The sequence below is a fragment of the Macrobrachium nipponense genome, chromosome 21 (genome assembly GCF_015104395.2).
Source record: "Macrobrachium nipponense isolate FS-2020 chromosome 21, ASM1510439v2, whole genome shotgun sequence".
In the NCBI taxonomy this organism is placed as follows: Eukaryota; Metazoa; Arthropoda; class Malacostraca; order Decapoda; family Palaemonidae; genus Macrobrachium; species Macrobrachium nipponense.
The window spans coordinates 60,821,586-60,834,085 of NC_087212.1; the positions used below are offsets into that span (position 1 = coordinate 60,821,586).

Below are 12,500 nucleotides of genomic sequence, written 5' to 3' on the forward strand. Positions count from 1 at the left end.
ATATATATATATATATATATATAGGTAAGGCTAATGAGGAGAAACACTCTCCATTCTCGTTCGATCCTGGGAAAAGCTCTTGTGCTTCACAGCTTGTCGTGAAAATTATCAATTGGCTTTGGAAGGTTGGCAGGCCTCAACGTTACAGTATGAGCAACAAAAGAAAAATAAAATGTGCATTAGATTTATGAAGAGAGAGAAAGGTAGGTGTTTTGGCTCGTAATGGGACCAAGGTGCAAATACACTGTGTTCAGGAATGGGAAAGGCAAAGAGTAATAGTATATCTTAGTTTTACCAGACAACTGAGCTGATTAACAGCTCTCCTAGAGCTGGCCCGAAGGATTAGATATTTTCACGTGGCTAGGAACCAATTGGTCACCTGGCAACGGGACCTACAGCTTATTGTGGGATCCGAACCACACTATATCGAGAAATGAATTTTTATCACCAGAAATAAATTCCTCTGATTCCGCGTTGGCCGAGCCGGGAATCGAACCTTGGACCACCGGATGGGCAGCCGAGCGCGAAAACCACTCGTCCAGCGTGGAACTATGAGGTAAATGGAAGGGAACACTCTTGGGGCAGGGGAGAGAGTGCAAATGCGTCAGGTCTAGGATTTTAAAGGTTAGATTGAGTGTGGTAGGTGAAAAAAATTGTATTATTAAGTGCATGCTATGGTCCAGAATGGGAGTGACACCTATTGTTTTATGGGAAGTTTTTGGTTCATGCCTGACTGGGTCTGGAGATTATGAAAGGATGGAGTCTTATACATCAGAATTAAAACAATTTAGAAAAACTGATATGAAATGAAGGTGAAAGGCCTGAGTGAGTGTGTTGTTGCTGTAAGACTATACCCTTGTCCAAACGCCGTGGGTGGCAGAGACAAAAGTAGCCAGCTACTGCTTTTAATTTTTGTCTCGGAGTCCATAGTCATTCGTACATGGCTCCCTCTGACTTCTGCCTGTTTTTGAAAGTCAAATCCCATCGGTGTGCTCACCATTTTTGGATCAGTTATGAAGCTATTTTTGGCATGATGGATTATTTATAAGCCAGGATGCAGCCCTCATCCTCAGTGCTTCATCACCGGTGGAACAAGTGCCTTGCAGTTGGGTAAGACTTTAGTGCAATATAATGTAAAAAAAATTTCATTTGATGCTTCGAAGACGAGGCGGATAATTGTTTTTCATTGACCTCGCACTGTAAGCACTGTTATGCCGTTTTAATACGTAAAATATGTTATTTCACTTTTAGAGTTCAATCAGCAATAATTAATCGACTCATCGGTTTCTTTGGAATTTTTTTCTCGGTCCAACTTTCCTCACACGCACAGTGGGTTGATACTCGGTGAAACAATCACTTTGATGCTATGCATTTCTCCATTCCTTTTATTGTTCTTATATTTTCAATAGTCGCATTCACAAACGTTTTATGATTTATATAAACCCTGTCCAGTCTGTTGTATATAGTTCACACCTGCTTTTTTTCTGCCGTCTTCATTCCCCTCGACACAAGGCTTCAATTCTTAGTTAAAAGAAAAAAAAAAACATTGTCCTGTAAGACCTGAGTCTTATATTTATTTTCATACGGTAATAAATAGTTTTTCTTCTGAAAGTTCTAGCAAATTTTGACCCTGAAATGGTCTGCTTTCACTTTTTCTCACAGATTTTCTCTTTCAGTTCTTATTTTTTTATCGATTAACCACATAGAATCCTGTTTCTGCCCTACGCCAGATGAGTTTTTCTTTCCCATAATTATACACTTTTACAGTATAATCACGACGATTTTTTTTGTTTGTTTTTTGTATGCTTATACAAAGTCGACCCTTAAACTTTCCATTGTATAATCCCCCCCCACCCCATGACCTAATATATCTTCAAGGGTTGGCTTCAGAGAAAACAAGGACAACAGATACTGCCATTTTCATCCTCTGATTGCTGAATAGAAAATTGGCGACCTAACCGAGAACTCCCTTTGGCAACTGACGTGTTTACGCCTATTCGCCTCTTGTTTTGAACACGCATATGTGGTTTCTTGTTATTAATGGTGAATCGTTTTATAGTCTCTACCACGTCGTCAACCTAGCTGTCTCTCTTTCATCCCATGACACAGGATTAATGAGACTTTCTCGCCAACCTCTCTTCCTCTGTTATCCCAGCGAACAAAATCCTTCAACGCTTTTATCCAGGTTTTTATCAATGATGTAACCTCTTTCAGAAATCCTACTATCTTCAGAGCTTCAAACAATATAAATTCACTTCTTCTTACCTCTTCCAATTTTTCACTATCTTTTGCATCATTTATTCCTTAACGACAGTAAGAATCAATCAGTTACAATTCACTGTCCTTTATTATCCCAATAATTTTGCTTTTGAGACAATGTTGATATTTTGTTTGTGTTTTATTTGCACAGGTTTAGGTACATTGGCAATATGCTGTAAATGGATCTCTCTTCATGTTTATGTATATTTGAATTTTCTGTGTGAACTGATGGTAATAAAAAAAATAGCACCAAGTATTAATTTAAAGAGGTAATGTAAGCAAATATAAGTAAAATAAAGGAATAATACTGTTGAAACATTCATAATATTTAAGGTAATGCAGAGGTGAAACTCTCCTACCCCAAATTTCTGTAGCTTAGCTCGTTCTTTGCCAACAAAATATTTTAAAGCCATCAGTCCTGCGATTTCCGATGGACTTTATTTTAAAGGCTACTCTTTTTCTTACTATTGTTGGGCATCCCTCTGGAGCCTCCCGGTGTGAGAGGAAAATTCCGTATAGCATAATACAGACACACTCATGCGTGTTTCCTACGTGCACACACATTTTGCAAAACAATTTTTTTTTCCCCAATTTCAAGACTTTAAACAATGAAATAAAAACGTTCTTGTACTTTATGTAATTATATGATTTGAAAACAAACCTATTATGTGACGAGTAATCTTTATGAATCTAAAGATTTTAAACGACTTTTATTAGGAGATTTGTGGAAAATAGTGTTAAGAATGGAACATAATAGGTGTCGATAATGATATCCAAGAATAAGTAAGCAAATCAACACAGAGATGTATTTTTTTAATCAGGCATTTAATAGCTCTTATATTATTAAGATCATGAACACCCAAAACCAGCTCAGCCCGAAGAAAGCAGACATGATGGAGATAAGGAAATAAACAAATAACTTTAGTTATTATATAGAGCAGAATTACCCCTTCATTCTCTCTTAATTCTTTCCACGTCCATCCCCCTGCTTCCCCCCATCCCATCCCATTTATTCCTTTAGCGGCCTCCAATAATAACCAATTATTTGCCTCATCAAACCTGGCCTCCGCTATACCCACACGAGTATAGAGGTGTTTGTCGTCCTATTCCAGAACACTGGCGGCGAACTTAAAGACTGGCCTATTTTGACATGGTTTCGTCGAGAGCTTCAGTTTAATTCATTTTGCTCTTTTTTGAAATGGGTTTCTCAGATTATATTTTAGTTAATTCACTGTCAGTAGCAAGGTAATAGATTCATGCACACACATACACGTGTATATATATATATATATATATATATATATATATTATATATATATATATATATATATATATATATCAAGTGCCTCTTTCATTCATCAAACCTGAAATTTTGAAGGGATACACAAGATATTACTAAGCTAGTATATTTTTTTATTGTGAAGTTGGCTGCCATTTCAGTCATGAACCTGTGGTCTTCAGGGCTACACTATTTACCGTTGGAGTATATTCTCAAGTATAATACTGTAGAGCACAGTGAATTGTAAAGAATTTCCGTGGAAAGTTACAAAACAATATCAAGTTTAGATATATTGATTGTTTTCAGATAGACCAGACATTTTTTCATTGCTCTTACCTGTAGGCATTGCTTTGCGTTGCTCCCATATCTTTTGTTAAAATGATATATTGAAGTCATAGGTTTGCTAATGGCTTCTGCATTATAGGTGCATGTCACTTGTGGTAATTATTTGATCTATTTATCTTACCAGTCTAAGATATTCACTATGCGCATATGTTTTCTGTTTATTGCTCGGAAATTATGGATTAAAACGAAATTCGGATCTACAAAAGCAGTGGTATAGAGACATTGTATTTTCATGCTAAGTAATATTGAGGTGAAGGCAGTAAAATTATTATTAATACATTTTTCGGAAATCGCTAATAGATTGAAAACGTTCCATATACATGTATAACTACAAGCTGATTTAAAAAAAAAATCCATCAAACTGCTTACCAGGCATATATTCTACCAAGTATTATTTAAGCGTTTAGCATTGTAAAAAATCATTTTGCTTGGAATTTTAATAATGTAAACAGTATACAAATATTGTCAAACAATGATTATTTATAAAAAAGAACCAAGTGAGAGAAATAACTAGAATATTTTGATGTTTAGCAGTTCATCTCTGAGGATACCTTGCCATGTTTTTCACTGGAAAGTTGAATAATGAGGAGGATACCAAGAAATACAGTCTTATCTACCTCGCTTCCACGCCAAACACATGCTTAGTACATGATTTATGACAGACAGACCTAATAAGTATAGCATGTTTTGGAAGTCGAGGCGCCCATGGGTCTTCCAGCTGCTTTTCAAGCTAACAACCTTAGATGCGCATGAACGTCAGTGATATTTACCATGTGTTCTTGTTATGTCATTTCCTCTCGTTGCCTGGATTATCTTTTTTGATATTGTAATATGGTACTATTTCCGTTGAGATGCTGTGAGGATAACACGCACGTGATTTTCTTTGTTTACTAGAGGTGTGTTTCGTCCTGCTAATGTTATTGTCGATACCAGACTGAGCTGGCTATATTACAACACAAGATCAGGTTGCAGTCAGTATGTGACCATTAGTCTTGCAAATGTTAGTTTAATTCTTTTTAGGAGTAAGAAAAGTACCAGGCAGGACAACCATACCATGACGCTACAGCTAACCTCGTTGAACCTCTGGCATCAAATTACTGGTAGATAAAGCTGCAGATGAGGAACCCAAAAGCAATTTTGAAATATCTTTTATGTTCTTGAAAAGTGAATGGACATATTTGTTCAAGATATATGCCTCTAATGTTGCCGGATATGAAGGCTACTATACTATAGTGTAAACGAGAAAGTGTCAGCAGTCGTGGGTGGTATCGGATGCAAAGCTCGCGAATATTTGTTCTTTAGAGGTGTCAGAAGTTGAATGTGTGATGCTGCCCAAAAGCTTTATGTTTCGGAGGGTTCCTACGACACCTGATTTACTTATTTTGTTTTATCATTACTTGATTATTGTTCACTTGTCTGGATTGCTGTGGCATCCTCGGATTTTATCCTTGGGCTAACTGTTTAGGGTAGTGCTTATGAGTTTTTTATGATTGATAGCTGTCTTCAATAAACTTTATTAAAATGTCAAAAGTGGTATTATCATAATTAACCAAACAAAAACTTCTTTCAGTTTTCTTCTGAAGATTGAAAAAGAAACCCACAAAATCACTTTGTAACTTGTTTACTTCTAAGTATTTACATTTAGTTTTACTCCACACTCTAGAGTGTGGAGTAAAACTAAATGTAAATACTTAGAAGTAAACAAGTTACAAAGTGATTTTGTGGGTTTCTTTTTCAATTATTATAATTGTTATTTGAATGCATTTAGACTGTGTTTTTTTCGTCTTGCAGAGTACCAACAACCTTCTTACGAAGTGCCATGGCGCCAGACTGCCTAATAACATACTATAATGTTACCTAAATGTACCTTTGCGTTTCTTATACTCTATTCGGGTAAGATTTTTAGGTGTTTTGTTTTTTTATTATTATTATTTGGTATCACTTGTATACAGAAGTATGTTTAGCTATTATGATTGTTATCAATGTTTTAAAGATGATCAATGAAGCGGCTGGTTTGCTGTTGAAGGTGTCAGTTGTGTGGCCCAAAGCTCGGGTCATGGACAGGTTATTCGGTCAGCCCTTATAAAGAATTGATGTGCGTGTCTTGTCATCTCAGTGTGACGCAGATTATCATATTACTGTATCCCTATGAAACACGTTCGCGGGCGCACATGAAGAATCTTTTTGAACGGAATACAGTAAATTTTATTGATTTTATCTGATGCATACCCAAATATGATGCTAGTTTGCATCGATGAAACTTCTGGTCTTCGCTCTTGGAGAGGCCATCATCACAATAGCATGTAAGGCAAAGATGCTAGTGACTGGCTTATTTTCCGTTGCATCTCTCTCTCTCTCTCTCTCTCTCTCTCTCTCTCTCTCTCTCTCTCTCTCTCTCTCTCTCTCTCCGGTATTTCATCTCCATATCCACAGACTAATTCTTTATGCCATCTCCTATAATCTGTAATTCTCAGTCGTAGTTCATGCGCATTTTCTCACCGACACTCAGGCTTTCGATTATTCATGTCGCATTGAATCGAGAGGCTGAGTACCGGTAATGTTAAGTGATGCAGGAGTGGCTCTGTGACGTGAAGTGAAGTGACCCGGGGCCCTCTCGCTCACTCTACCTTGACTTCCTCTTCCCTTTCCTTCGTCTCTAGTGACCAAAAGGGGAGATCTGGAGGGGTCGGGGAGATGGAGAAAGAGGGGAAGGGAAATAAATGAAGGTAAGGAAATGTAAGATCGATACGTAGAAGGGGTGATGACATGGCTGATCAAAACTGATTAGTTGGATGACTAGGCGTTGGTTGACTAATTGTCGGTTGGATGACAGGCGATGGATGCTGAAAAATAGACGAGAAGTAATAGTTTACGTTAAAAGAAATGATAGTGAGAAATTGTTTGCCAATTGAATATGGAAAAGATTCCATCACCGTCTAGCCCCCTGAATTCTTTCAGATTTGTTTGCAGTGAACTTGTAAAGTTGTTCATAATGGTATTAAATTGATATGCGATTTTAGTATTGATCTTATTGATGGTCTGGGTTTGATTAATTGATCTGTGTGGCAAATAATGCTGGCTTTACAGGGTCTGCTCATGTGAAAATTGATAAGTTCCATAACGGAGTAAAATTGAGAGAAAAAAGAGATGTAGGAAATATGTCGTATTTAGATAGATGGAGATGACGTCAATGGTCAACATAAAATACATTTAAGCAAATACAAAAGCATGATTTACCTCTTCCGAGGGAAAAACGATTGGGTGTAGGTGGAGAGATGATTAGCTTGGGAATAATTCCTTGAGAAAGCCATTATTAGTTCCGGTAATGTTAATAAGAAGTGACAGCAGAGAAAGGTAAGAAATGGTTCTTTGTAGGATTAAGGGAGAACTGACAACTCTTAGTTTGTATAAAAACGTAGCGAAATATAATTAGTCAGCTGTAACGAGGAGATAATGGCAAATTATTCCCAGAGAGGAAAGTGTAGGAAAGAGCGGAAAAGTGTGGAAGATAAATGAAATGAGTGGATGGGTGAAGCTGCCTCCTCTCTCCTGAGAAGGACGTCGTAAATTGTCAAGATGGATATCACTCCTCTCTCTCTCTCTCTCTCTCTCTCTCTCTCTCTCTCTCTCTCTCTCTCTCTCTCTCTCTCTCTCTCTCTCTCTTCTGAACAACGCTAAACCCTCAGGCTTCTCTTCACATACTTTTCATGGATAGAGTTATTTGATTGTTTAATTTGCATCGTTCCATTCGTCATAAAATGTGTATCAGTATGAAATAGTATTCATGCTGAATACCTTACAAATGCAGTGTATGAGTTAACTTCAGGTTTATAAAATGCTTAGCCCAAGTTCAGACGTTTAATGAAGGTCAAACTTTACACTCACAAGTTCCAAGAAGTAACTTCAAATTTATAACATGCATTGTGTTAGATCAAGTTTTTAGTGTGCCTTGCATATTTTCAAGATTTGAAGATGAGCTTTGCGTCTTCAATTCACAATTTAGATGATCTAAACTTCGTTAGACGCTTGACTAGCTTGATATTAACGAGATGCATGGCGTACGTATGAGTATGTAAGATGCATGGCTGTACTTAATGTTGATGATAATAATTATCAACCTCAGTTGGTGAGCTTCCAGTTCCAGTTTCAAGCTTATAAAAAGATTGCCCAAACTTCTTGTGCATGAAAGGTGTTTGTCAATTCTTTAGTTGATATTATCACAAAAAGGTATTTATCATTAGTTAAAAGTCCACAGTTTATTACTGTTCGTTGAAAGTATATCACAGTTTATAACTGTTCGTTGAAAGTATATAGTCACTAACCACGGTTCTTATAAGACGATATGATTATTTGGATTTTGCTTATTACGTAAGGATACAGTTTTAAGATTCATTTTTAATATTAGTAAATGTAGATGTTTATGTTGCTATCTTTTTTAAATAAAAGCATGCAAGTTGTCACCAAAATGACTTCATAGGCAAATATGACGTATATGAAGAATTTGTACACCAATATAAAGCTTCAAAGTTAACGATTTCCAACAATACAAATAGTGTTTGCATCGTAAGACCATAGTCCCGTCTCTTATTTATAGACATTTCGTAATATTTATAGTTGAAATTGCTGCTGTGTTTATAACACGCGAGGGACTGTGGGATATTGCTCTATAAATAAAACCTGCTATAAATAATGATATAAATATCAAGATATACGCTTTAATACCTTAGTATTTTTTTGTTGTGTAGGAATTGAATGTTTGACAGCAGAAAAATAAATAACAGCGAAATGCTGAATAAGGAATTTAAGAGAACATATAAAAAAAACACGCACACAGTTAATTAACCTTAGGGAATGTATGATTATCAGTCGAATAACTCCGGTCTCTTGTAATTTCAATTATCGGAAATTTAATACCGCATTAAATGCAAAATAAGTGAGGTGTGATAGGTTTTCTTTGTTTGTATATTTTGAGCTTCCAAATTACATATTTATTTCTTCCTTTTACCTGTGTATTCAGAACCGAAAAATTAGCGCACACTTTTGTATATAATCAAAACAAAAATGACATTTGAAGATATGTGAATAAATTTATATTCATATTGCTTTATATATAATCTGTGCGCGTTCATTAAGGTATGTGTTGCTAAAATGAACCTGAAAATCAATCTTGGAACGGTTTATAAAAGAACTGATGGAATGAATTGAAACGTGAAGTCCATCAACCATAGAGTTTTATCTCAGATCTGTGTGGTAAAACCAATAACAGACTTGATCAACCTGCTGAGGAAAAAGGAAAAACTGTTCATATCCAGCCTGGTTACGGTGAGAGAGAGAGAGAGAGAGAGAGAGAGAGAGAGAGCGAGAGAGAGAGAGAGAGAGAGAGAGAGAGAGAGAGAGAGAGAGAGAGAGAGAGAGAGAGAGAGTATTAGAGAGCGTAGTAGCGTTGCTTGGTGGGAAGTACCGGCAAGAGAAAAGACGAAAGAGTAGTAGAGGGAGGAAGAGGAGAAAGGTAAAGGGCCTTTTGATTGCTGAAGAAAAGAGGGGTGGCTGTCATATGGAAAATTGGAAAGAAGGAAGTGAAACTTTTTATCATAACGTCGGGAGAAATCTGGTGATATTTATAAAGACAAAGCTACAAAAAAGGATTCTGACAAAGTACAGCTAATACATTTTGAGAATATTTTGTAAAAACACGAAATCATCCTTTCACAATAAAGTAAGTAAGATATATAACTTGTAACCCTGTTACCGAGCGGTGAAACGAGGGAATAATAACAACCTGAATTAAGAGAGAGAGAGAGAGAGAGAGAGAGAGAGAGAGAGAGAGAGTTGGACTACCTGGGGAGGGGTGCGGAGAGGTGTGGTCGAGGACTTCACCATCGGGAGGGTCTCTTTCGCTCAACAGAACGGGCTTCACCCCCTCATTCTCCTCTCTGTCCCTCCACCCCAGCCCCGTCTACACACGGAACTTTAAAGGGACTAGACCATTGCCCTCTCTTGCCACACCCACTGCAGGATCTCTCGAACGAGAGCTTCCTACATCTGTGGTGATGAAACGATAAAAAGAATTTTAGGCGAACATCCAGGATCACGTCCTGCTGGTTCCTGGGGGTTATTCTTATAGTAGACGATTAGGGATTTTGACACTCAGTCATGTAGAATGTATGGATGACAAAATGCTCTGTCAGATTCGTGGAAATGACAAAACAAAAGAAACAACGATTGAAATGCGTGCGGGTCTGGGGAAGCATTTGTTCTTTGTTTGGGTTTCTGAATGATCTTATATGTTTTTTAGAATAAAGTAAATTCACAAGCAGACCTTCACCGCTGAGCATGAGTAATCTTAGATATTTTTATTCATGTGATCATAGACCTTCAATATCCATGCAGAAAAAGCCTTGTTTATTTTAACAATAAAGACAATAAACGTTACCTCAATAGGTGAGATTCGTCAGAGATGGAAGATACTTATCAGTATATCATAGTAGACACAATCATTAATGCTTTGAGTTGGTTCATTGCTAAATGCAGTTTTGTATAATAATTTATGTACTCTTTAAAGTAAGTGAATGGTAACTATGAATTGCTGATCTTTTCATGATATAATACTGTATGCAGTTTATATGTTGTTGCCACTCTCATTAGCGAGGTGATATATGCATATATGTGTATATGTATAAATAGTTCAGAATTTAATCTACTATTCGGTCCATTTTCATAGCGTGAAATGTATTGATACATCTGCAATGTATCAAAATTCGTCCGGAACGTTGTTCAGATCCAGCAATTCTTCACAGGAACCGTACTAACCTGTGTGTGTCATTCAGTTGCATTATATTATACTTTAATTTTTATTGAAAAATTTTCTAATCTTCTCACGCACTAGGTGATCTAAATACTAGATATCAGAAAAGAGAAACTATACAAATTTATATTCGTAATAATAACTTACAATAATTGTATTCTAATACTTTTCGAAGTCGTAAAATTCACCTATATTAAGAATTTTTTTTATTTGTTTATCAATCAAAATTCTGTGTGTTGTATTGTGTTCATGAGTAGACTATTGCACTAATATATATATATTATATATTTATATTTTATATATATATATATATATATATATATATATATATATATATATATATAATATATATGTATATTTGTTGAGTTATGTCATTCCCACTTATTTGGCGATTTGACATTAGCCCTATGTTGTACATACAATATTCGTTAATATTCAAAGGGAAAACATTGCTATTTTTATTTCATTACTGGCATTTGTACATGGTAATTATCACTCCTTATCTTTAGCATTTATTTGATGGTTTTTGTAAAGCAATTTGAGTTTATTTTTAAGAATTCCGTTGACATTAAAATAGACTCGGACTCTCTTGGTACTGACTATGACAATATTTTACATTTTACAGTATTGTAAAAAACGATGTCTGTCATTGGTTTCCTCAAGATCGACACTTTACTGTGCTTTGGAATCAAAGGACTTGAATATCAAACCATGTTTCTTGCAGTTTTAATTTAAAGGATTTTCTAAAAATCTTTGTTCTTCACATAGTGTGCTTAGAGCGTGTATATTAGGTGTGTAATGACAGGATGAGGATACACTCTTTTAGGGTATTATGCTTAATCCTTGGCGTGAAAAGGCGCTATTTATCCTCATGATACATGTTTGTAAAAAATTAAGTGTCGATATTTTCTTTGAGGCTGCTGATGTCTACGTAACCTTCCTGTTAAATCAAGATGTAGTTTAGTTATTTTTTATTTATACTAATATTAACACAACTCTTAGTTTTGTGAAATTTTTAGCCGCTATTGTATTATGCGCAGTTGATGATCGTTGGCATAATTCTTTAACTGTTTATTTATTTGTAACCGGATGATTCATTGCGATACTGGTTTTAACAAGGTCATACAGGAACTTACGAAAACATATACTGCAGACTTGACCGGATTCCTAGCTTTATTTTCTGTGCTTGAGCTCCAAATTATCTACTCTTAAAATGAGCTCTTAAAGGTAGGTTAGGGAGGTCCAAGGCAGCGTAGGACCAGTCTACGTAGTTTGTTATGTGTCCTTGCAGTTTGCACTGACACGTTTTTCTTATCATGGTTGGTGGGCTCGGGGTAGAATGGGCCGAATTTGTGTAGACATTTTGCGAAATATCTGATTATCAGCTTATTGCCTGTAGGCCATTCCCCGAAGAAATTAAGTAACTACCCGGATGAGTGAGTAGAATTTTTGGACACAACTTTGCGCATAACTATAATAAAGGCACAGTCCGTTTTTGCAAGAGCTGTTCATGCAAGAAACAATATTTGTTTAAATAACACCTCTGCCTACAGGGAAGAGTTATATAAAAATATTTAAGCCGATTTTCGTGTTGGCACCTTTTTCTTCGTAGTCTGTGAAAGATTGATGTAACGTTTATTATCTATTTTATTTGTTTATGGTTTTGATTTAGGTTGTCAAGATTTTATATCGCCAGTCGAACTTGTTGAGACCAATTTCCATTATGATACGGTTTGTAAAAAAAAAAATTAATTTAGATTTGTTTTCTTTCTTTTACCACGTGTATGTGACACGCACACAACTCAGGCCAGG

General features: G+C 36.0%; 2 protein-coding genes across 5 annotated transcripts in view; one reads left to right on the forward strand and one right to left on the reverse strand.

Moving 5' to 3' along the window:
- The window catches only part of LOC135198069 (opsin Rh5-like), a 707,912-nt gene that overhangs the window by 453,189 nt on the left and 242,223 nt on the right, over positions 1-12,500 (forward strand). Inside the window, exon 11 of one of the 2 annotated variants that reach the window (XR_010310719.1) lies at positions 5,675-5,778. The exons of the other annotated variant lie outside the window; for it this stretch is intronic. The gene's annotated coding sequence lies outside the window, so the exon portion shown is untranslated. Of the gene's footprint in view, positions 1-5,674; positions 5,779-12,500 lie in introns of those variants that run through there. 2 annotated transcript variants of the gene reach the window in all.
- Positions 1-12,500, reverse strand: part of LOC135198070 (choline O-acetyltransferase-like) — a 243,220-nt gene that overhangs the window by 180,394 nt on the left and 50,326 nt on the right. The gene's annotated exons all lie outside the window — the stretch shown is intronic.